At 45.1% G+C, this 23,066-nt stretch overlaps 1 protein-coding gene across 19 annotated transcripts in view; it reads right to left on the minus strand.

The window, feature by feature from the left end:
• NRCAM (neuronal cell adhesion molecule) overlaps positions 1 to 23,066 on the minus strand; it is a 275,969-nt gene that overhangs the window by 202,970 nt on the left and 49,933 nt on the right. For all 19 annotated transcript variants that reach the window (XM_077864057.1, XM_077864077.1, XM_077864075.1 and 16 more), the window contains exon 2: positions 10,697 to 10,855. The gene's annotated coding sequence lies outside the window, so the exon portion shown is untranslated. The remainder of the gene's footprint in view (positions 1 to 10,696; positions 10,856 to 23,066) is intronic.

The raw sequence follows: 23,066 nt of genomic DNA on the forward strand, positions 1-23,066 counted from the left end.
AAAATCTGAGTTTTAGCGCCTGCTGTCGGTTTCATGTTAAGGATTTGGAGGCAGATCCTCAAGCGCAGTTCTCTTTTCTTCCTTTTTAAGATTTATTTATTTGAGAGACAGAGAGAGAGAGAGTGTGTGTGTGTGTGTGTGTGAGCAGGGGGAGGGGCAGAGGGAGAGAGAATCCTTAAGGAGACCCCCCACCCAGCAGGGAGCTCGACGATGTAGTGCTCAATCCCAGGATCCTGAGATAATGACCTGAGCCAGAATCAAGAGTCAGATGCTTGACCGACTGAGCCACCCAGGTGCCCCCAAGCACAGTCTTCTTGTTTGACAGACACTGGCTTGCCCTAGTTACCTCATGGGTCATCGTGAGGCTAGAATTAAGAACATAAAAATGTGCTTTGAAAATTGCAAAGAACGAAGACTGGCAGCGGTGTGGCCATCAGGGAAAAGAAGATCATGAAGGATAAATGACCCAAGGACCCAAAGTGCAAACAGTTTAGAAAGATTCAGACATGCCTATTTCCCCAGGTGGGTGCTGGTCACTGTGAGCACGGTGGTACTGCCCGAGGCCCGGGCATGATGCGCTCGCAGCCTGCAGGACACCAGGGTCAACCGGGGAAAACGTAACGCAGACCAGTATAAGTGTCCAAATGCATGAGAGAAGTCCAGGGATGGGCCTGATTGATGGGGGCAGAACAATCAAGAAAGGCTTTGTGGAGAAGGGGCATGTGTCTTGAGGTAGGCTTAAAAGGATGAGAATGGCTCAGGGGAGCTGAGGGGCAGGGCAGGGTCGATGCCGAACCGGGTCAGAGAGGGAACTCACGGAGCAGTCATGCAGGCAGGCGGCACCGGGCGCTGTACAGACTCCCCTACGTTGGAACACTGGGGCCCCCTCAACGGACGTGGGAGGGAGGGGGGCCTGGGAGACCAGGGGGAAGGCTGTGCACATTCTCCTCAAGAGACATCTGAAGAGTTTTGGCTTGGCAGTAAGAGAAGGCATGAAATTAGGTATTTTAACGAGCTCTATCCTGGAGAAGATTGAAGACATGGGCATCAGTAAGAATACATTTAAAACTTAGTTTTCTAGCAGTGGATCTATTTAACCAAGTGAAAACTGAAATAAAATTTCTATCTATACATGTTTTTTAAAAATTAAAAAATGAGGAGCACTTGAGTGGCTCAGTGGTTGAGCATCTGCCTTTGGCTCAGGTCGTGATCCCGGGGTCCTGGGATCGAGTCCTGCATCGGGCTCCCTGCAGGGAACCTGCTTCTCCCTCTGCCTGTGTCTCTCATGAATGAATAAAGAAAATCTTTTTTTAAAAAATTAAAGCAGAGCTGCTTTAGGTCAGAAGGTGATGGGGCCCTGGGGGCAAGGTCTCTGGCCTGATTGTCTTCTCCAAAGAAGGTACGGTAGTATGATAAGCACCTGGGATAGGATGCTGGAACTAGAAACCCAAAGGAGACCTAGGTAGACAGAGCCCCATGAGAGGAGAACAGCTCATCTGGTGGCGGCGCAGAACCAGACCAGACCTTCTGGCCGCCAGTCCAAAGTGCTCTTCCATTTCCATTATCCCGTCTCGGCCCGTTCGTATTGACAAGATTTGCCAAGGAGAAAATACAAAATCCAATATACTTAGTAGTAATTTAGAAACTTCTTAGCGGCTTCCCCTTATCTTCTGACACTGAGGTCTTAAAAGAGCATTTAGTTTAAAAACCTAGTCCCATATCCACTCTTTAATCTTGTCTCTGGGCAATTAATTGATTGAAAAAGTTGTTCTCCAACTTTTTTAAATTGATGGAAAAGTTGTTTTCCAAAGCTCCAGACTTCCTGCTGTTGCTCTAAAGCCCTTCACGGAGACTTAACACTCAGGAGAATTTTAACAAAGTCCTCCCCGAGATCTGAGTCTCAAAAGAACTTACACTGGGTACAAACAAATAGCTCAGGATGGAAGGCTTTATTTTAATTTTACAGAGAACATAAAGAGATGGCATACGATAAGATTGACAATGATGATAATATCTATAAGACTTTAAATGTATGGAAAGACTCCCATTTGATGAAAAAGATTTTTCACAAAGCTACATATGAGATATATATGGACATTTTCAGAGATACTATAAGAGATTTTAGTTAAAAAGAAAAACAAAGGTGGATGAAAAGTCGTGATCTTCTTCCATTTGCAGAACAGAGCATATGTGTTCGAGTTTCTGGAAAGCATCATTTCTGAAAGCTGAAATCCCAGAACCAGAGTTCAGAGTTCTCCATAAATGCTCTGGGAAGCAGCTCAGCAATTCGAGACTGAATTCTGTTTTTCCTTTCTTTGAAGATTTTTTGAAGTATATATTCTAGAAGCTCCTTCCCGTGTCTTATTGTCCAAGAGCAGGAGAATTCCCTTGATACAAAAACCCAACTATCGGGACCCCTGGGTGGCTCAGCTGGTGAGAGTCTGCCTTCGGCTCAGGGCGTGACCCTGCAGTTCCGGGATCGAGTCCCACATTGGGCTCCCTGCATGGAGTCTGCTTCTCCCTCTGCCTGTCTCTGCCTCTCTCTCTCTGTGTCTCTCATGAATAAATAAATAAAATTTAAAAAAAAACAATCTTCCTCAATTTATGTTAACTTGCTCTTGTTCTGTCCTCTGTGAACATGAACAAAACATAATCAATATCTCCCTTGAAAGATCTCCACTTACTTGAAGATAGAAGGGAGTTACACACGCCTGAATCCCCCAATCTGAAATGATTCCAGATCTTTCACTTTTACTCACAGACTTTCCCTTCCATTACTTTAATCATTTCCGGTTCCCTTTGGAACCCGGCCCAATTTCTCCACATGCTTTATAAAAGGAGACTAACAACGTGAAACATTATTTCAATTTGCAGGTGATGCAGCTTTTATTAAGCTCCATGTTCTACCAAAGCAAATGTTGTAATAAAAGTGCCATAAAAATGCCTTCTGTATTATAACCAATTGGTCAGAAATTGCTGGCAATTACGAGGAAGGTATAATTTAATGAACGTTTCCTGTATCTAGGCACTGAATTCTCTGCTGCCAAATCCTGGCAATGACTCTTAAGAGGTAGGTGTTGTCATCCCCATTTCTCATAGGAAAGGACGAGGCCAGATTGTCAGATTGTCTTGATTCTGATTCCAGAGCTACGACCTCCTCACAGTGCCATAAGGATACACAACCCCAGACTCCCACATACACAGGCAAGGCACGGACCACGGATGGCTGCTGTAGGCCAGGCTTCCCTAGAGCTGGACTCTGAGATGGGGACTGCCACGCAGGGATTTTATCAGGGAGAGCTCCGGGGGTCAACATGTAGGGGAGACTGAACAAAGCAGCACAAGGCAGTGGGAGAAGCTGGGCTGTGGGACAGTCACAACCAAAGCCCCAGCCGACCCTGCCTGTCCTACAGAGTCATCCTGAATTGGGGGCAAGGGCCTCTGTGTCTCCCAGCTGACCAGTCATTGAATGTACACTGCTGCCCTGGGCTGCCTTGAAGGAGGCAACTCTCTCTCTGTAGCCTTGAGCTTCAGCTGGGGAAGGAGTGTCTCAGCTCCAAGGGGGCAGGGCACCTGGGTGGCACATCACAGATCAACAACCGTATTTTCGGATCCCCAACTTAGGATACAGGCCTATGTACCTATTTATAGGTTTATAAGTAATAGAAAACACATAGCTTTAATGCCAAAGAAATAAATAAGATGGGGGGGCGGATAAAGAACCACAAATACTGCTTTAGCTCATGTGTATTGAATGGAGAATCTATCTCTATTTCTGTGACTCTTGTCCTTTTGCTGTGACACCTTCTCCATGTCATATGCACACACTAAAATGGTGAGGCTAAACAAAACATGAAAACTCTGATAGCAAAGAGGGGAAACAGAAAGGACAGGCAATAATTTGAAAATACTGGTAACATAATTATTACCCAAGTGGATGGCATCTTTGAACAGTCTTGGTCGATGATAATATACATGTCCTCCAAATGAAAGATGATATAAGGGATGGAAAAAACTCTGTTCATAGTTCTGCACCCTCAATAATTTTTTTATCCTCCATCTTCCCTCACAGATTTTCTGTTCTTTATTTTCTTTCTTTTCTTTTTTTTTTTTTTTTTTTTTAGATCTGATTTATTTATTCATGAGAGACACACATAGAGAGAGAGGCAGAGACACAGGCAGAGGGAGAAGCAGGCTCCATGCGGGAAGCCCGATGTGGGCCTTGATCCCAGGACCCCGGGATCACGCCCTGGGCCAAAGGCAGACCCTCAACCACCCTGGCACCCCCAGGTTTTATTTTCTAAATGGTGTTAAAAAGACATAATTGCCTCAGGATGGTTCCTGCTTAAAAAAAAAAAAAAAAAAAAAAAACAGCCCAAATACTTCAGCTATTGATCGTGGAGGTTCTGTTTCATTTCCCACTTTATAATGAGATCAGAAATGTTTTTAAAGTTTAAAACCAAAATTATTTATCACTTACTATTATCTATGTATCCATTGTGCAGAAGCTTTTAAAAAGCTAGAAAGCCAACAACGAGCAAGAATCGTTCATTTATCAGGACATGAGTCTGAAATAGATCCCCAGGGGATAACGAATCCAGCTTATATTATGAGAAAATGTGAAGAGTCATTAATTCATATTATGCTGCCTTGCTATTCTATTAACGACTGCAAAAATAAATTCTCCAGTCACCGTGCTCAATTGTAACACGAACGGCAAGATAGCAGTGTAGAAGCCAGAGTTCAAAAAGTTAATAATAAACCTGAATCGAGAATAATTTCGAAAGTACGCCAGCAACAAAAGGCAGTGAAGAGTGAAAATTCAAATGCAGCAACATTATCTGATTAGAAACCCGTTGTCATTGTCCTTCACCAAAACGGCCCCGCAAACTGCTGATGTGGTCTCTGACCTCTCCAGCGGGATTGAGTTTGTAGCAAAAGTTGGTGGTTCAGCATTTCCTCTCCCTTTTCTTTTTAAAAATCCCACACTACAGAAGGGTGGAGGGTAACACATTTTACCGTTACATTTGATGTGAGCCTGTAGGAAGATGACCCGTTCAAAAGTGTCACCCTGGCAACTCACCTACAGCTTCCACTTTTGGACAGGAATTGTTCCCAACAATCCTCGTCCAGCAGAACTCTGTGCTCTAACCACAGAGTAGAAGGAGGGTTTCAATATTTGAATACTTAAAAAAAAAATTGAATACTAATTCAAACTCTAAACACATTTTATTTATTTATTTATTTATTTATTCATTTATTCATTCATTCATTCATTCATTCATTTATGAGAGAATGTGTGCGCATGAGGTGGGGGGCGGGGGTGCACAGCGAGGGGAAGAGGGAGAGGGAGAAAGAGCATCTTAAGCAGGCTCGAGGCCCAGCACGGAGCTCCATGCAGGCAGGGCTCGATCTCATGACCCCGAGATCATGACCTGAGCCCAAATCAAGAGTTGGACGCTTAACTGACTGAGCCACCCAGATGCCCCCAAACTCTAAATGCTTTCAAGTGGCAACTCCAAAGCTACCATACACTCGATCCAGTGCTTTGTTTGCAGGAGAGTACTTGCAATATTCACTCTGGAACCTGAGCAGAAAGCGGCCACCCAATACGGTTGCACTCTGTACCCTGCCCACAGTAAACTAGTTCACACGAAGATACTTCTGGGGAGACTGTTTGGGGAGGGTCTCTCCTCCACTGATACATGTAACCTCTTGCTGTGCTGAGGTACCTCCTACTTGCTCTTCTAGAACAGCAGCTCTAGTTTCCTCTGCCTGGGCAAAAACTTCTTCAAACTCTGTGGAGCTATCGCTGTCAGAATTGGAACTACTTGAGACCTGCAAGTCTTCAGAGACAGGACTTCTGGTCTCTGAATCATGGGAGGTGGTTGGCAAATGAGGCTGGGCTCACTTGAAAGCAGGCAGCCAATGGTGCTCTGGACCTGGTACTGTCTGTCCTCTGCGACCCTATAGTTCTTGACCTGCGTGAAGCAGATCCTCTCATCCTCCTGGATCTCACTGGTCCCACGTTGTGGTCTGATGGAGGTCTCAGGAATTCCAGCATGCCAGGAAGTCTGTGCAGCCCACTGATGAAGCTGTTCACTGAATCTAGTGAAGACACTCGGACAGGGTGGTTAACACGAGATCGCTGCCTACGCTCCTCTGAAGCTCCTGGATTAATGCTCTCCACACGATCTTCTCCCACCAGCTCCCCTTCCTCTGTCAGGCCAACAGACACGTGTGGAGCAGGCTGGAGCAGGTGCAGCCCCACCTGGCTGCTGGCCCCTCCATCAGGAGCAGGCTGGAGCAGGGGTGGTCCCCCTTGGCTGCCGACCACTTCAGCAGGAACAGGCTGTCCTGCAACGTGATGCTCCACCTGCACATGAAGGTTATATTCCACTGCTTCATGAGCCATCACCAGGGCTGGGAGGACGCTGCGGGGCTTGCAAAATCGCCGCACTGGTGGCCGTCTCTTTGAAAGAACTCCTCCCAAGAAGATCCTACTACCAAGCCAGACAGCTGTGGTCAGAAGCTGACGTGCCCTTTCCTGGCCATCACACCATCTTGTCCTCTGTCTTCAGTGGCTCCCATGTCTGTCCATCCTCATCCAGGCTGTCATTCCGCCAGCATGCCCACGCTCTGCGGAGGGCAACCCTACCGACATCTCCCTGTACCGGCCCCACTTACCAAACGAAGGGTGTTTCACCTGCTTGCCATACCCACAATATGCCCTTTCCACTGCCAGCTCCATAGACACAAACTGCCCAGGGCTGCATGTTTTGGAAAACATCATGCTCATTTGTGTCTTTCACACACAGATGAGTGAGGCAGAGAAAGAGACGCAGAGACAGCAATAGATCGAAAGAGGCAGACAAAGAGAGAGGCCAAACAGGAAGACCTGTTTCTCAGGCCCTGCCCATAAAACGAGAGTAAACTCCTTTTGTTACTGGGCAGCTTTCAGGATGAATGAATCATGTTCTGTGCATGCTCTCTGACGCCTTACGGCCCACTGCTTTCACAGCAATGACTGCCCGTTCTGTGACTCTCAGAGAACAATTCACTGTCTGAGACCACCTACACCTCACGTGCATGTGCCATCAGGCTAGGCTACACCAACTCGGCATTTCCATAAATTCATTTTCTATACATAAAATCCATCAGCTGTTATGATAGGTTGGACCAAATCAGAAATACCTGGAGCTTAAAAGAGTTGGTTTTAAAATAATTCATGGGTGTCCCTTTTTTTTTTTTCCTGTATGAGAGTTGTATTTTATTTAAAAAGGAAAAATAAAACTGGAAACAGTGGGGGGCACCTGGGTGGCTTCAGTTGGTTAAGTGGCTGCCTTCGGCTTGGGTCATGATCCCAGGGTCCTGGGATGGAGCCCTCCACTGGGCTCCCTGCTCAGCAGGAAGCCTGCTTCTCCCTCTCCCTCCGCTGCTCCCCTCAGCTTGTGTGCACTCTCTCTCTCAATCTCTCTCTCTCTCTCTCAAATAAATAAATAAAACCCTTAAAAAAAACAACTAGAAACTGGGCTGTGCAGCAAGTACTTACACTGTGTGAGAATGTGCCTAACGTGCTGTTACTGAACATATTTAGCAGGGAAAAATTGGCTGGATATGGGATGTTGAGATGATTATCCTTTTTTAACCAGACTTCCAACATGGGTGGTGTTGATTCTCTACTGAGCCTCCATTTCAGTAGTGGAACCAGCTTAGAGAAAACCAAAACAAAAGCCATGTGAGAACAAAAGTTTTAGATTAACCAAAATTAAAAATAAAACGTTCATCAGGGCCTAAAATAAGAAAGCAGAAGAGTGACTGGCCAAGGCAAATGTCACCAGTGGGAACGGATTTACTCAATTCAATTTCTTATTATTTTCAGACATCTAGGTAAGCTTACAGGGCACTAAAGATGTGGCATATAAGAAAATGAATAGGTGGAAAGGGCAGCCTGAGCTTCGGCAGACTGGGGCTCTGACTTTGGCTGTTGGCATTAGGTCAGTTACTTAATTTCACTTCAAATTAATTTTCTTTTGTATAGAAGCTAAAGTGATAGATTAGCCAATCTGTAAAGTTTCTGGAAAGATGGTAGAGAAATGGACTGACTAGAAATCATAGAAAGGGAGCATTTTGTGATTTTTTCCAACAGGTCTTAAGGAAAAAAGTCAGTAAGCTAATTAAGGCCATAGTAATCAAATAAAATGCACTCAAAATAGTACGATTGTCCATAATATTTGAATTTAAAATTTTTACCCATGACATTCCCTCAAAGAAGGCTCTGAGTAATGTCTCACTGGGGTAGACTGCTCTGAAACAGTGCAGCCTCTGTTATAACAGGCTGCTTTCATGACGTGCTGGAGGATGCTGGGAAAACCCAAAGGAAGGAACCCTGATGGACCCTGGAGAATGCAGGAAAGATCCTGCTCAGTCTCCCAGAGGCAATGCTCAAATCTTGAGCAGAGCAATGAAAGTGAGGAATAGACAGGAAACTAGGAGCAAAAGAGAAAAACAATCATCCTTTGAAAGACAAAGTATGTTCCTCACATAATTTCTGTAAATACCGTGAGTTAAAATGAAGAATGGCACTGGCCTGGAACTCCTGAATTTTAGGATTTTCACTATTTTTTAAGTACTGGCTTAAATTTCCTTTCATCATACCGAGAGTTCCCACATTTGTCCCTAGGAAAAGATCCTTACTTATTCATTTACTGAGAGAAAGAGAGAGAGAGAGAGAGAGAGAATCCTCAAGCAAGACTACCTGCTGAGCATAGAGCCCAATGCAGGGTTTGATCCCTGGACCCCAAAATCATGACCTGAGTCAAAACCAAGAGTTGGATGCTCAACCAACTGAGCCACCCAGACACTCCTATTTACTTTATAATTGGAGGTCTGTACCGCTTAATCCCCTTCCCCTATTTCACCATCTCCCCACATCCCCCCATCTGGCAACCACCAATTTGTTCTCTGTATCTATGAGTCTCTTTCTGGGTTTTTGTGTGTGTGCTTATTTATTCATTTGTTCTGTTTTAGATTCCATGTAAAAGTGAAATCATCTTGCTGTTTCTGTCTAGCTCATTTTGAAAGCTTAAGTACAAAATCAAACTTATATTTCAAAAAAGATTTTTAATTATTGTCTAAAACTCCCAAATCAGTATGTCTAGCCTGGAATCCAATCCTCCCCTAACCTCCATATTTACACTCCCAGCTGCCCAGCAGACATTTCTACTTAGATGTCCCGTGTATGTTTAAAAGTCTTTTCCTCCCAGGACGCCTGGGTGGCTCAGCGGTTGGGCATCTGCCTTTGGCTGGGGGCATGATCTTGGTCCCGGGGTCGAGTCCCACGTCCGGCTCCCGGCATGGAGCCTGCTTCTCCCTCTGCCTGTGTCTTTGCCTTTCTCTGTGTGTCTCTCATGAATAAATAAATACAATAAAAAATCTTAAAAAAATAAGTCCTTTCCTCACCATGACCAGGTCTACTTCCTCTCAAAAGTCCCTTTATGTCACCAGAGTCAGAAACCTGAGAATCACAGGTCCTAACATTTTTGCACTTCCAATGTCCAAAGCATCATCAAATCCAGCACATTCTAGCTCTTTCAAAGCTCTCTTCCTCTATCCCTCACAGCTTCTCTACTGTCATCCCTCTCATCTCTTCACCAGATCAGTGCAAAACAAATCTTCCTTTAACCAGACTCACCTTCAGCCGTTTCTCTACACTCTCTCCGAGGTAACGTACCTAAAATATCAATGACTGCCATCTTAAACCCCCTCAGTGCTTACACATACACACACACATCCTTCATACTATGGTTCAACAACCCTGAACAACTTACTACTCCTGCATGCAGGTTTCACACCCCTATCCCGTTGCTCCTGCCAGCAATACTCTCTCCACTCCACTAGGCCAATTCCTAGTCATCCTTCAAGGGCCACGTCAGTGGTCACCTCCTCCAAGAAGCCTACTTTTACACACACAATCTGTAGCCCCAGGCTGCATTCAACATCTCTTTCATTCCTTGATGTATTCTCAATACACTTTTATCATATTGGAGTTGGTCATACCTATTTATGTGTCTGTCTCTTGCACTCGACAGGTACTCCTTAAAGGTAAGGACTTACCACCCACCTTTGCTTCTTGAGATCCTAGCAAACTTTACAGAATCAAAATAAAAATGAATCCAACTATAAAGAGAAACAGATTGGAGGGTATAAGAATATTTTGGAGGATTATGGATATTCGGAAATGGTAATTGTTTTTCTTACTTGTGCAGATAGTATCTCATGGTTTACAAAGTGCTTTCATATATATTGTTTTGGTTTATCCTTAAAACAACTCTAAAAGGCAGGGTAAGGCAAATATGAAGGCTCTAGGAAACCCTAAATACATAAGAAATTCTTCTGAAAAGAGAAATGTCATTGACTTTTCAAGGTGTGTGTGTGTGCGCACACGCACGTGTTCAAATAAGTCTCCTTAGATCCGAGCTACAACTTCAAATAAGGTCCTGTTATGTCAAAATAGCCACTTGATTTCCTCCATAACTACTATAAAATCATCCTGAAAAAGAAAAACTCTCAATTCTTTGTAGAGAATTTTCAATAATGTATTCCCTTATTCACTCTTTTCCAAGAAGTAGATCTGGGAAGACAGAACAGCTAATTTAGATTTCTAACAACCAAAAGACAACTGGTTCGCTCTCACCTTTAGAAGATCCCCCAGGGCCAAGAGTCTCTCGAAAGTTTCGCTGATTGTTGCAAGCCGTCCTTTTCTTAGGATGAGGCCAACAGTTGAGAGCAGCTTTGGCCAAAGTCTTCAACACACAGGGGTAGCGGGTACTGAGGAAAAATATCACAAGGATTCCTAAATAGGAAAACAAACAAACAAAAAAACACAGAACAGTGTAAATTGTTTTGGGTCGGTTAATTCTATTAAGCTATTTCATTTTACTCATCCGACTAAATTGGACAAGGGGAACTTAATACATATTAAATTCCAGGGTTCATTTTAACCACACCTCTCTGTACCTAAGAACAGCAGTGTCTTAAGACTTTAAGCAATTTAATGGCCACAGGTAATGAAAACAGGTAACATGACTCCAATCACATTTTAGCGTAGGATAGAAGTCGGAATGACCCCTAAATAGCAGGTAACAAGTGTGTGCACAAATTAAAGAGAGAGAAAAGGCACTTGATCCTGCGCTCCTCTAATACTTCATGGGAATACAGTGCACTTTACAATCACAGGGGCACGCAGGCTGCGGCCGGGAAGATCTCACACCCCCCGAAAAGAACAAACAGTGAAGAATAAAGTACTTGATCAAGGTTGACAACGTCAGAGAGGAACTCAGCAATGCAATTACATTTTCAGGTGGCTTTGAACGCGGTGAGAAAAGAAGGCATCTGGGAATGAAGGGGGTTGCTAAGCACACCACTGTAAGGAAACAAGCACGGGGTGAAGGTACAACTACACAGAATGGAGCCTTCATTAGGTGGAAACCAACCATCCGCAGTGCCGAGTATTATGTGTGTTTAATATCTCACTTTTAAGAAAAAGGGTAAAAAATCACAGCAAAGACTATTCAGGGGGCACCTGAGTGGCTCAGCAGTTGAGCACTTGCCTTTGGCTCAGGTCGTGACCCCGGGTCCTGGGATCAAGTCCCACATGGGGCTCCCCACATGGAGCCTGCTTCTCCCTCTGCCTATGTCTCTGCTTCTCTGTGTGTCCATGAATAAATAAATTTAATTTAATTAATAGTATCCAAAGTTTAAAGCCCTATTGAATAGTGCCCCAATTTTCAAGAAGAGGAGCCCGAAGCTCTGAGAAGTACGGGCACACAGGCAAAGTCCAAGCAAAAGAACACCCCTGGGATGGAATCAAGTCTCGGGGAGGAGATGAAGTCGGGTCCTGAGCGGGGGCTGGACACAAGTTTTTCTCAGGCTGGGCCAGACAGGCAGACAGGAGCCACGCCCTTGACTAGGGACAGGTGCCATCGGCTCTCTGGGCTCCCACCCTTTACAGAATAAGGATAAAGAAGAATCCTAGTAGCTAAGTTACAGCACTTCATGTGAGCTAGACTTTGTGCTAAGAAGCGCTTCCATCCTCACAAAATTCTCAGACCTGACTACTAGTATTATAATAGTTTGCTTATAATTTATAAATGAGGAAATTGAAGCCAAGTGAGCTTACTAGTCTTGTCTCCAGAAAGGGGGAACCAGAATTTTAACAGAGCTCATTTCTCTCCTACCCATGTATTTCCCAGCGGGAATATAGTTAACAGAAAGCTGGAGGCAAGGCTACTCCGCTCTGTGTCTGCTTCATCTTTCTTTTTCTTTTTTTTTTTGTCACCGCGCACTGTCACATTGGAAAGTGGAACCAGAGGCATCCTAGAGTCCTCCTGCTGCTTTCAGATTTTCTGATTAAATACTAATTTCTGTTCTTTGCGAGAGGATTAACATTTTATGGAATGATTTTTATTCTCCCTTCACAACACACACACACACACACACAACCACACCATATACACACCACATACACACACGCACAACCACACCTAGCAGGCCACACGTACTACCACATCATAGACACACAAGCACAGCCACCATGCCACACACACCACAAACATACACCACACACATACACACAAATACACCACACACACCACACCATACACATACACACCTATACTACATACATGCCATACATATACACACACCACACACAATCACACAACCACCATGCCACACAGAGTACCACACCATCCATTCCACACACATACATCACACATACACAAATACCCCACAGACATACTACATATATACATGCCGCAGCACACACATACACACCTACACTACATATACACCACACATACACAGTCACACCACACACATACACATGCACTTCCACACATAACACACACCACACATACAAACACACATACCGCACATATACACAACATACACTTTACCATACATGCACATGCACACACACGCACACACACAAACACACACACACTTGCAAATTAATAGAGTGTGAATGGTGAGACTTTAGAGGCTTCTGCTTGGGCAGCTATCTGAAGAGTCACCACTGGAACCTGCCCTAACTGACTCAGGCCACCAAGAATATGAGTTTAAAAGCGTAGCTGAGGTATCTGGCACACCACTCAGCACTCATTGGGAAAAAAATTACTGAACGTCCCTACACTCTTCTTCAGTTATCTCTGAGAAGTAACCCTGCCGTAGTTTGCTGCTCTTTACATTTAAATTATGTAAATTATCTCCTTTCTTTAAATGGCATTGTTATTAACTCTAATCGAATCCAATTTACAAATATTCCACACATGAAATATATTTTCCTTAAGAGGCTAAGGCAAAACACTACTGCTTTTGACACCTGAGGCAAATCCTAATTATACAGCGGCAGGATTATCTTCATGGTTCGTACCAGTAATAATGCAAAGAGATGGCTTTCATTAGACCCTTCTGGGAAGAAATAAAAGAGTGGTAATAAAGATAAAAACACACAATTTGGGGAACTGGAGGGCGCCTCGAAGGTCATGGTATCCAACCACCTATCTGCCTATGGCTTTTTCCATTTCAAAGGACTCTGCATGAGGTTGAACCTCTCTTCCTGCAGCTTCCACTCATTGGTCCCAAATCTGGCCTCTGGAGACTTATCCAGACTCACATTCTAATGTAAACTTCCCAGCCACAGCCTGCTGTTCTGAAAAGCAGGAGTAAGCTGTGCTTGGAACAGAGTGGCCAGTGACAGGACCAGGGGTGAGTATCTGATGCTGGGGTGTCCCACAGAAGCTGGTGGATGATCCATGAGATAGCTTTGTGCCAGGGTCCTGCCCCAGAAGAGAGATGATAATCAGCCAAGTCAAACCAGCCATCTCCGGGATTTGGAGAGGACATCGGGGGTCAGAGGAGAACCTCCTGAGTACGCAGAGGTAAGCAGATAGGCTGAAAGAGAGATGATGAGAGAGAAGACGCATCCCTGACGTTTCCTGGCCCGACCCTGATAATGTCCCACTTCCCAGACTCTGACAAGGAAGCTGCATGGAAGTCCCTCATCCTTAGGGTGCCCTGCACCTCTGTTCTCTACAGCTTCAAATGCGCAGCCCATATGGACTCAGATTATAGCCCCTCATTTACCAGCCGTTCTTAGAGCTTTGTGTCAGATTGACAGTGAAGATTTCCCTTATCTGGGGATCCCTGGGTGGCGCAGCGGTTTAGCGCCTGCCTTTGGCCCAGGGCGCGATCCTGGAGACCCGGGATCGAATCCCACGTCGGGCTCCCGGTGCATGGAGCCTGCCTGCTTTTCCCTCTGCCTGTGTCTCTGCCTCTCTCTCTCTGATGTGACTATCATAAATAAATAAAAATTAAAAAAAAAAAGATTTCCCTTATCTTTCTATAGATATTGCTGTTAGGGCCAAGTAAAGGCTTTATTTTCACCCCATTAATATTTCACCTTTTTTAAATGGAGTTCATGATTCCAACTTGCCAAAAGTTCTCGACTTTTCACTCTGCCCTTTCAAAATAGCTGTTATGCCTTTCACCTTCGTGCCATCGACAAATTAGACAAGCATGCCACCTAGAATGATGTTCATGCCATGACCAAAAAAAAAAAAAAAAGACTTTTAAATAAGGCACTATTTCACAGAGCAAAGAGTGGTAATCAAAATAGCAAAAAACCAAACTGCTGATGAATAAAACTGAATTTATTTTCGTGGCAAGGTCATTACTTAAAAATTAATAATTACCAATTCTCCAACTTGACGGCAAACCCGCCTGAAGATATAAATAGCTGCATAAACTGACATGACCCAGCAATTCATCTGCAGGATAAAGGTTGTAACATTTACTTGGTAGAAACGGCAAAACCCAGAATTAGATTTTAGCATCATTAGAGAAAATTAGGTCATCGTTGAGATAATTGGCAATGTGAACTTTGTAGTTGGAATAATTACCTGTGCAGCAGACCAAGAAGTTATGTTGGAGAAACATATTGCAAAAACAGAGCCGAGTTAGCGTCATCCTTCCCGGAGGCAATCATGGAAATGAGCAGAATCTGTCATTTTAGGTCATCTGGTTTGCCCATGCCAAAGTGAAATTGTTCCCCAAAGATCTCAACTGCTTTGTCTAATTTAGCTTTCGGTAAGCCTCACGGGATCTCTCTTTAGAGTAAAGAGCCCCACACTGAAGAGCTTTTTAAGTTCTTGTGTCTGCTTTTCTTGGTTTTTTGGGCTGCACCACTGCTGTCAGACTGTCAAGCTGCAGTTTCTAGTGGTGGCCAGGGTGCCTGCCCGGAGCAACCCAACCCATCCCCACTGCTCCAACTGGATACCTCTGGTCCTCCCAGGACTGACTGGAAATCTTGAGACAGAGGGCCCAATGGGCCCATCTACAAAAAAAAAAAAAAAAAAGCACATGAGTGTGCGTGTAGATTTCCCGCCCTCTCTGTTGAACACGCAGAGGCCTTCTTGGCTTACTTCTTTTTTTCTCAGCTGTGTCGAGCCATTACACTGTTCATTCAACAGTTACTCTTTGATCCACTGAGGTCAAGAGTAACTCGGCCCTGGAAGCCCCAAGAAACACAGAGACAACTAAATCTCAGCAGATTCTGCTCAAAGACAGAGATGAGAGCTAATAATACCGTCTTGTGTTGTACGGAGCTTTGTGATTTATTTTGCACAGAAGTAATCTAACTTGACACTGAAAAATAAGTGCTTTTCTTGCCATCTTATGGATCAAAACCAAGCTCCAGTAAGGTTAGGTAAGTTATCAGTAATTCATTGCAGCTAGTAAGCGGCAAAGCCAGGACTCCAAAGGTGAGCTTTGTGATTCCCCACCAAACAATGCACACGTTGTTCATGCAGATAGGGTGACTACAGAACAACATATATTGAAAGCACACTGGATACTTTTGGCATTTATCCGATCCTTATATTTGATAACAACTGTACGAGGTGGGAGATTTTATCATCCCATCCTATAGGAGAGAAAAACGAGAACAAGGCACAGAAAGAAAAGTAATGGCCCAGTGCTGCATGGCTAGTAGGTGGCCAAGAGTGACAAACACCATGAGAGCAGTGCCACCCGGAAGAACTGTGGTGGAAATCACTGGATCTGTTGCTAGGAAGGACGCTAAGAAAGTTTGGGAACGTTTTCTAGCATTTCCAGAACAGTGAGACTTTTCTTCTCTTGCAAATCCTGTGAGAAGACACTGGCATCGGGGACTAGAAAAAAACATGGCAGTTCCAAGAAAAGAAGGCAACGTGGCGCTTGCCTCTCCCTCCACCATGGCTATGGGCGTGTGAGTCACTTGATGGCACAGAGCTGCCAACACATGAATACCATCTGCTGCTTTAAAGCTTGCAATGTATATTTTCTAATATTTCAAATTCTTTGCACGGATCAAGCTGGTAAGCAAAGCAGAGAGAAGAGACCCTTGGCATTCATGGCCTCACGCTTGTGGTTGGTGATTTCACAGTGACTGCCCGGGAGGCTCACAAAGCGTGACACAGCAGTGTGCCAGGACATCCAACTGGAAACACGCAACCTCGCTGGCTGCTGGGCGCTCACACCTGAATGCAGTTTCCTTGTTCTGAAGCTGATTTCAGGTCTGAAAGGAGGGAGCCAGGAAGAGAGGAGGTGTGCTCCAGCATTCAGTGAGTGACTCCCTCGGCCCAGAGGAGGGGCTAAGAGGTTCCTACACAAAGCTTCTGTTAATCCTACAATAATTCCACAAAGCAGACATTATTATACTGATTTTCTGCACGGTCATATTGAGGCACAATATGCATCCCAAAGTCAGAGAGCTTGTCCATGTCAGAGATGGGATTTGAATGGGGTCTCCCTGACTCGGTGCTATGGCATCTCTTATATTTCTGTTGATGTCACTGGGCAAGCAAACAAACAAAAGCTCTGAGAGGAGGGGGAAGACCCTGAGACCCTTCTCACAAGAGCCTGGGAAGACCCTGTAACTTCAGTTATTGTTGGAAAGCCAGTTGAACTTAGACCTGACGTGTGTATAGTCTCTGACTTACAATGATGGTTCAACTTACGACTTTTTGACTTTACGATGGTATGAAAGCAATATGCACCCAATAGAAACTGAACTTCAAATTTCGAATTTGGATCTTTTCCTGGATGCTATGTCTGGGACGATCCTCCCCCGATGCTGGGCAGCGAGCCGCAGCTCTGTCAACCATGTGGGCCCCAAGGTCAACAAACCATATACTTGTAGCCATTCTGCACCCACGTGACCACTCTGCCACTTTCAGTATAATATTCAATAAATTACATGAGCTACTCAACACTTGATTACTAGGTCGGCTGCGGGTTCGATGATTGTGCCCAACTGCCCGCTGATGTAAGTGTTCTGAGCACAGGCAAACTAGGCCAGAGGCTAAACCGCGATGTTTGGTAGATTAGGTGTATTAAATGCATTTTAGACTTAGGATACTTTCAACTTACAATACGTTGTTCATCAGGATGTAACACTCGTGTTTGAAAAAAGAAAGAAGAAAGAAAAGAAAAGAAAAAGAGGGAAGCCACAGTGGCTAAGTGGTTTAGCGCTGCCTTCAGCTTGGGGTGTGATCCTGGAGACCTGGGATCGAGTCCCACGTCGGGCTCTCTGCATGGAGCCTGCTTCTCCCTCGGCCTGTATCTCTGCCAATCTCTCTCTCCCCCCCCCCACCCCGTTTCTCATGAATAAATAAATAAAATCTTAAAAAAAAAAAAAAGAAACAGAAAAAGAGAAAGAGGGACACCTGGGTGGCTCAGTGGTTGAGCATCTGCCTTTGGCTCAAGTCATGATCCTGGGGTCCTGGGATTGAGTCCCACATCGGGCTCCCCACAGCGAGCCTGCTTCTCCGTCTGCCTGTGTCTCTGCCTCTCTCTCTCTGTGTCTTTCATGAATAAATTAATAAAATCTTAAAAAAAAAAAAAAAGAAAGAAAGAAAGCAAACCACAGGAAACTTAGTGGAAACAGTCCCATGGGAAAAGCCAAGCACGCTACAAACCTTTCCATAGTCTTGAATTGAGAGATGCCCTGAAGTCTTAGAAACCTCCCTCTTGGGCCTGCTGGGAATGCAGAGGGAGAGGGAGAAATGTGTCAAAGGCAGGAAGAGTCCGGCCTAGCAGCCAGAAGCAGGTGCCTGACACGAAGGCTGTGAAGTGCCAATAAAGTGCAGCGGGGCCCCGAGGCGGGGAGAAGGCACCTGGGGGGGGGGATCGGTGGTAGATGTTGTCCCCCGCTTCCCCCCGGAGTCGCTGGCAGTGAAAGGAAGGGGCGAAGCTGAGCTGTAACGCTGGGGGGGCAGCAGAGATGGGGGGGTGTTTAGGCCGGGGCAAGTGAGCACAGAGCACAGTCCTAGGATATGAAGACCTAGGAACCAGGAGAGGCCAAGCAGGGCGGTGCACAAGGGGCGAGGGGGGCGGAGCTGCAGGTGGCAGGTGGCAGGTGGGGGGCACAGGGCTGGGGCGGGGACACAGAGGCCGACTCAGGGGGCCCCCCCGCAGTATCTCAGCCGCTTCACCTTAACGGGCGGGGCTGCTGGTCCCACTGAGGCCTTGCCCCACCTCGGATGGGACAGTCCCCAGAAATGAGCTTCCAAGAACCACGCAACAGCCCCGACGCAGAAACCTGCAGATTTGCGGCCCACGCTGGCCTCTCCCTAAAGCACAGCTGGAGTCTGGCAAAATGAAATGAAATGCCAGCACCCTTCACCAGCCAGCACGAGTGCCTTGCCGCCTCCAACTCGCCTGTAATAGAATACACAAAACAAACGTGCTTCGACGACCCCAAACAGCAACGGAGACCCTTCCGACTTGCGGGGCTTTACGTATTGTGCAGAGCTGCACCGTTACTCACTCGGTCAAGAAGCACTTCGTGAGCGCCCACCGGTAACCCACGAGCTGGGAGCTGCAATGCTAACGACCTTTATCTTTGTCCTTCCTTCTGACTGGATGGTTTTAGACAGACTTCGATTTACCTGGGGAAACTTCTGCAGGGGATGTTTAGTGGCATTGGTTTTTTCTGATTAAAAAAAAAAAGTGTTTTCATTTTTCAAAATAGGAGAAGTACAGGAAAAGTAAAAGAAAAAAAAATTAAGACAGTGATCTCTTCCACCACCGGAAATAAAAATTGTCAACGTCGGGGCCCTTACGTGTTCTGAGTGTTTTCTTTCTTTCTGTATGTGCGTTGACGGTGTACGCACATTTTTCAAAACAGAAGTGGTGTGATAAATTATGCACTGATTTAGTAACCTGCTCTGTTCATCTAACAACACAAAATGAACATTTCCCCAAGTCATTAAATATCCTATAAAATCAATTTTGGTGTCTGGGTAATACTCTAGCATATAAATAAATCATATTCATTTAACCAATTTCCTACTATTGGCCATTAGTGCTATTCCATTTGGCTTTTTTACAACATTTTCTGAAGATATGCTATTTTACTAGCACTGGCTGAAAAACAACCAGTAAAGGTTTTTGTTTTTGTTTTTGTTGTAAGATTGTATTTACTTATTTATTTTAGGGAGAAAAAGAGAGAGAGCATGCACGCATGAGTTAGTGAGAGGCAGACGGAGAGGAAGAGAATCCCAAGCAGACTCCAAGATGACAGCAGAGCCTGATGCAGGGCTCGATGTCATGACCCTCAGATATGACCTGAGCAGAAATCAAGAGCCAGATCCTGAACAGACAGAGCCACCCAGGCCCCCACAACCAGTAAAGTTCTCACACAGCGGATACATGCAACATTATTTAATAACAAAGTTCCACTTCCTTCCTTGTTGCCTTCAGGCTGGTTGGCTGTGCAGAGCAGCTCCAGCACACGTTTGCCACCAGGTTCCCAGTGGGTCCTTCACAGCCCTGCCCCTACCCCTTGCTGTACCTCTGTAGCTTGGCAATGAGTAGCCTCCTCCACCACATTAGCTCAGATTCCTGTGAAAAGCTTGAATTTTCCAATGAACATATCAGAGCAGAACCCATGGATAAATGGTCCCCAACTCCAGTTAATGTGCGGACACAGTCCTTCCTGGGGCAGAAAGAGAGTCTGAGGGAAACACTGGTAGCCTGACATAAAAGGCAATAATGTTTCTCATTGTCTTAATGGGTCATATTATGTCTCAAAAGAGACAATGGGCCAGACTGGAAAATTGTAACTATTTTCATTACTGTTGTGGTTATTAAATATTAGATGAGGGATCCCTGGGTGGTGCAGAGGTTTGGCACCTGCCTTTGGCCCAGGGCACGATCCTGGAGACCCGGGATCGAGTCCCACGTCGGGCTCCCGGTGCATAGAGCCTGCTTCTCCTTCTGCCTGTGTCTCTGCTCCTCTCTCTCTCTCTCTCTCTCTCTCGTTCTCTCTCTCTCTGTGTGACTATCATAAATAAATAAATAAATAAATAATAAATAAATAAATAAATAAAAGATGAGAAGACAGTACAAGGGATGTGCTTTAAGCAGTTCATGATTTTGAGCCTCTACTGTGCTCCAGCCCTGCTGGCACTCAGAAATCCACAGACAGTGTGGCCATTGCCTTGATTATGGTGACGGCTGGGCAGGGGAATACGTAAGTCAAAACTCCTCAGACTGTCCATTTTAAACATGTGCAGTTTGTTGTATGTTAATTACACATCAATAAAATTGTTTAAAAAAAGTTAAGACCTCCTCCCAAGTGCCCCAAACCCACACCTGAGGTTCAGAGTTAATTGGTCTTAAGTGAGTCTCCTAATGTGAAGTCGAGAACCGTTGATTTAACATATATTGGGGATGAAGAGTGAGTGCACTTAGCCTGATGAGCACGGAGTACTGTATAGAATTGTTGAATCGTTATATTGTACACCTGAAACTAATGGAACACTGCAGGTCATATACTTCAATAAAAAGGGGGAAAAAAAGATTCAATTGATACTTTAAAACTGCACAAGAATTGATAAATTGATCCAATTCATATGAAATTGGTAAGGACCTTTCTTGAAGTGATTTTGTCATGTTCAAGTGCAAACAATAACAAACTTGCTTTTTAGAAGAGTGCTACCTGGCAAAGAAACTCAGAGGCTTGCTTTAACAATTTGCAAGAATTCCTTAACCAAACCTTAAAGAGCCTATTGTGTGCCAGGTACTATTCTAGGCAGAGCATCAATCCTGTGTACGCGTGAAACTGGTAACGTTTTATGAGCCCAACACCCTCTTAAGTGCATTTAAACTAAATTGAATTCACAAAGTAGTTTAAACATTTATTTATCTAAGGAAAGCTAAACACAGGGAGTGGGAAAATGAACCTGCTGTGGCCCCGTAGCGCAACCACGGATTCTCCACGAGAGAGGTTCAAATCCAGGAGGTTTTGCTCTATTTGCCAAGCCATTGAGCTACCCGCAGGCTTTTAGCAAGAATGTGGGAAAAGCTGTCCCAGGAAACTGGAAGCTTCCTGCCAGAGGGCACCATCATCCCCTCCCGACATCTGAGGCTCGATGCCAGTGCGCGGCCCATAGATACCAAGACAGCTTCACGTCCAGAACAAAACAGCCAAGCCCTTTCATTAGGGAAAATTAATATTCAATATTCACTCACATATGTCTTTACTCTGTTATTAATAAGAAACTTTGAACATAATTAGTATTGGCTTTGAGTGCAGTTAAGAACTGCGCCCAGCTGGAAAGGAGCCACGGAGCGGAGTCTCACCCCCTCCGAGGCTGAACACTCAAAGGGATTAGAAGAAAAAGAAATGGAATCGTCCAGGAAGAAATGGTCTCCGGGAGTTAACTGGGATGACGGTGGGTGGCAGAAGGGGACAGAGCTGTGGCGATCAAGGGCATGGCCCTCCTCAGGTGCTTGTCACCTCCGGCCTCCTTAATTGCAGCACAAAATGAAATGAGGTCACCAAAGCCTCTGGCTCAGGGGATGCCGGAGAGCAGCTCGTGGTGAGGCCGGATGGGAGCACCTGGCCAGGTGAAAATGCAGAAGAGCCTCAGACCGCCCTGGAGGGACCTGACCCCTCTCATCCGAGAAGCGGGAGTGAACACCAGGCAGGAATTCAAGAGCACAGTTGGGATTTCCAGGCCGCTGACCACTATCACCACTTCAGCTAAAATGAAGCAATATTAAAAATGTTCTGTCCTCCGTAGACCCGGGTGAAATGTTACATCCCTGGCAGGAAAAAAGTAAGATCAACTTCCAACTCACTCTCAATAATCAGCCTCTCATAGTTCCCTCCTAACAGCTGTGATACCTACACACTCATACTAAAACTGGGGCTTCCCCCCAAATAACCTGGGGCTCCCCTCAACACTTCCCTCCCAAATTTCCCCCATCTGTCTGATACCCCCTGTTGGCCTCTTCAGAATCCAATGCCTGGGTCGCTTTTCAATTCCGTTTCATCCCTGACACCATCTGTCTGGTCACCCTAGTCTCCAGGCATCGTGCCTGAGGACCAGATCACCCCATCTTCATCCCAGTGCCCAGCCAGGGGTCCAGGAACACAGTGTTTTCTGGAGGGGGCACAGTGCCTTAGCCCGTAGTCCCCAAGACATACACACATTGTTCTAGGTGCTCCCTTATGAGATGCCTGTGATGGTGAGAACTTCAACTTTAACAGTTTCCCCAAGCAAAACCAATCCTCACCAATCCCAGAAACTGTGGATACTTGCCAGATAAAATAATATGCGTAGATTTCAAGATTCTACGCTATCCATATCATAATTCCTAGTTCTAGCCACCAAACTCACAACCAAAAAAAAAAGTTATATCCCATTACATCATTCTTTTAAAAAATATATATATATTTGGTTGACTGAGTTCCCACTAAACCAAGCCAGGTATGTGTCCCACCTTTGGCTTATTTCTGCCACTGCCCTGGGTTGGTTCTTAAATCATTACAAAAAGCAGAATGCTTTAAAACAACAACAACAACAACAACAAACATTAAAAAATATAGGCAGACTCACAAGAACCTGTTCATCACATAGATTTCTAACTCAGGAAAACTCCCAAATCTGTAGTCCTAGCCTACATTCTAGTCCACCTGCTACAGCCAAGTAGACCCTACATTTCAAGTTAAC

This window comes from Canis aureus, chromosome 21, assembly GCF_053574225.1.
Source record: "Canis aureus isolate CA01 chromosome 21, VMU_Caureus_v.1.0, whole genome shotgun sequence".
In the NCBI taxonomy this organism is placed as follows: Eukaryota; Metazoa; Chordata; class Mammalia; order Carnivora; family Canidae; genus Canis; species Canis aureus.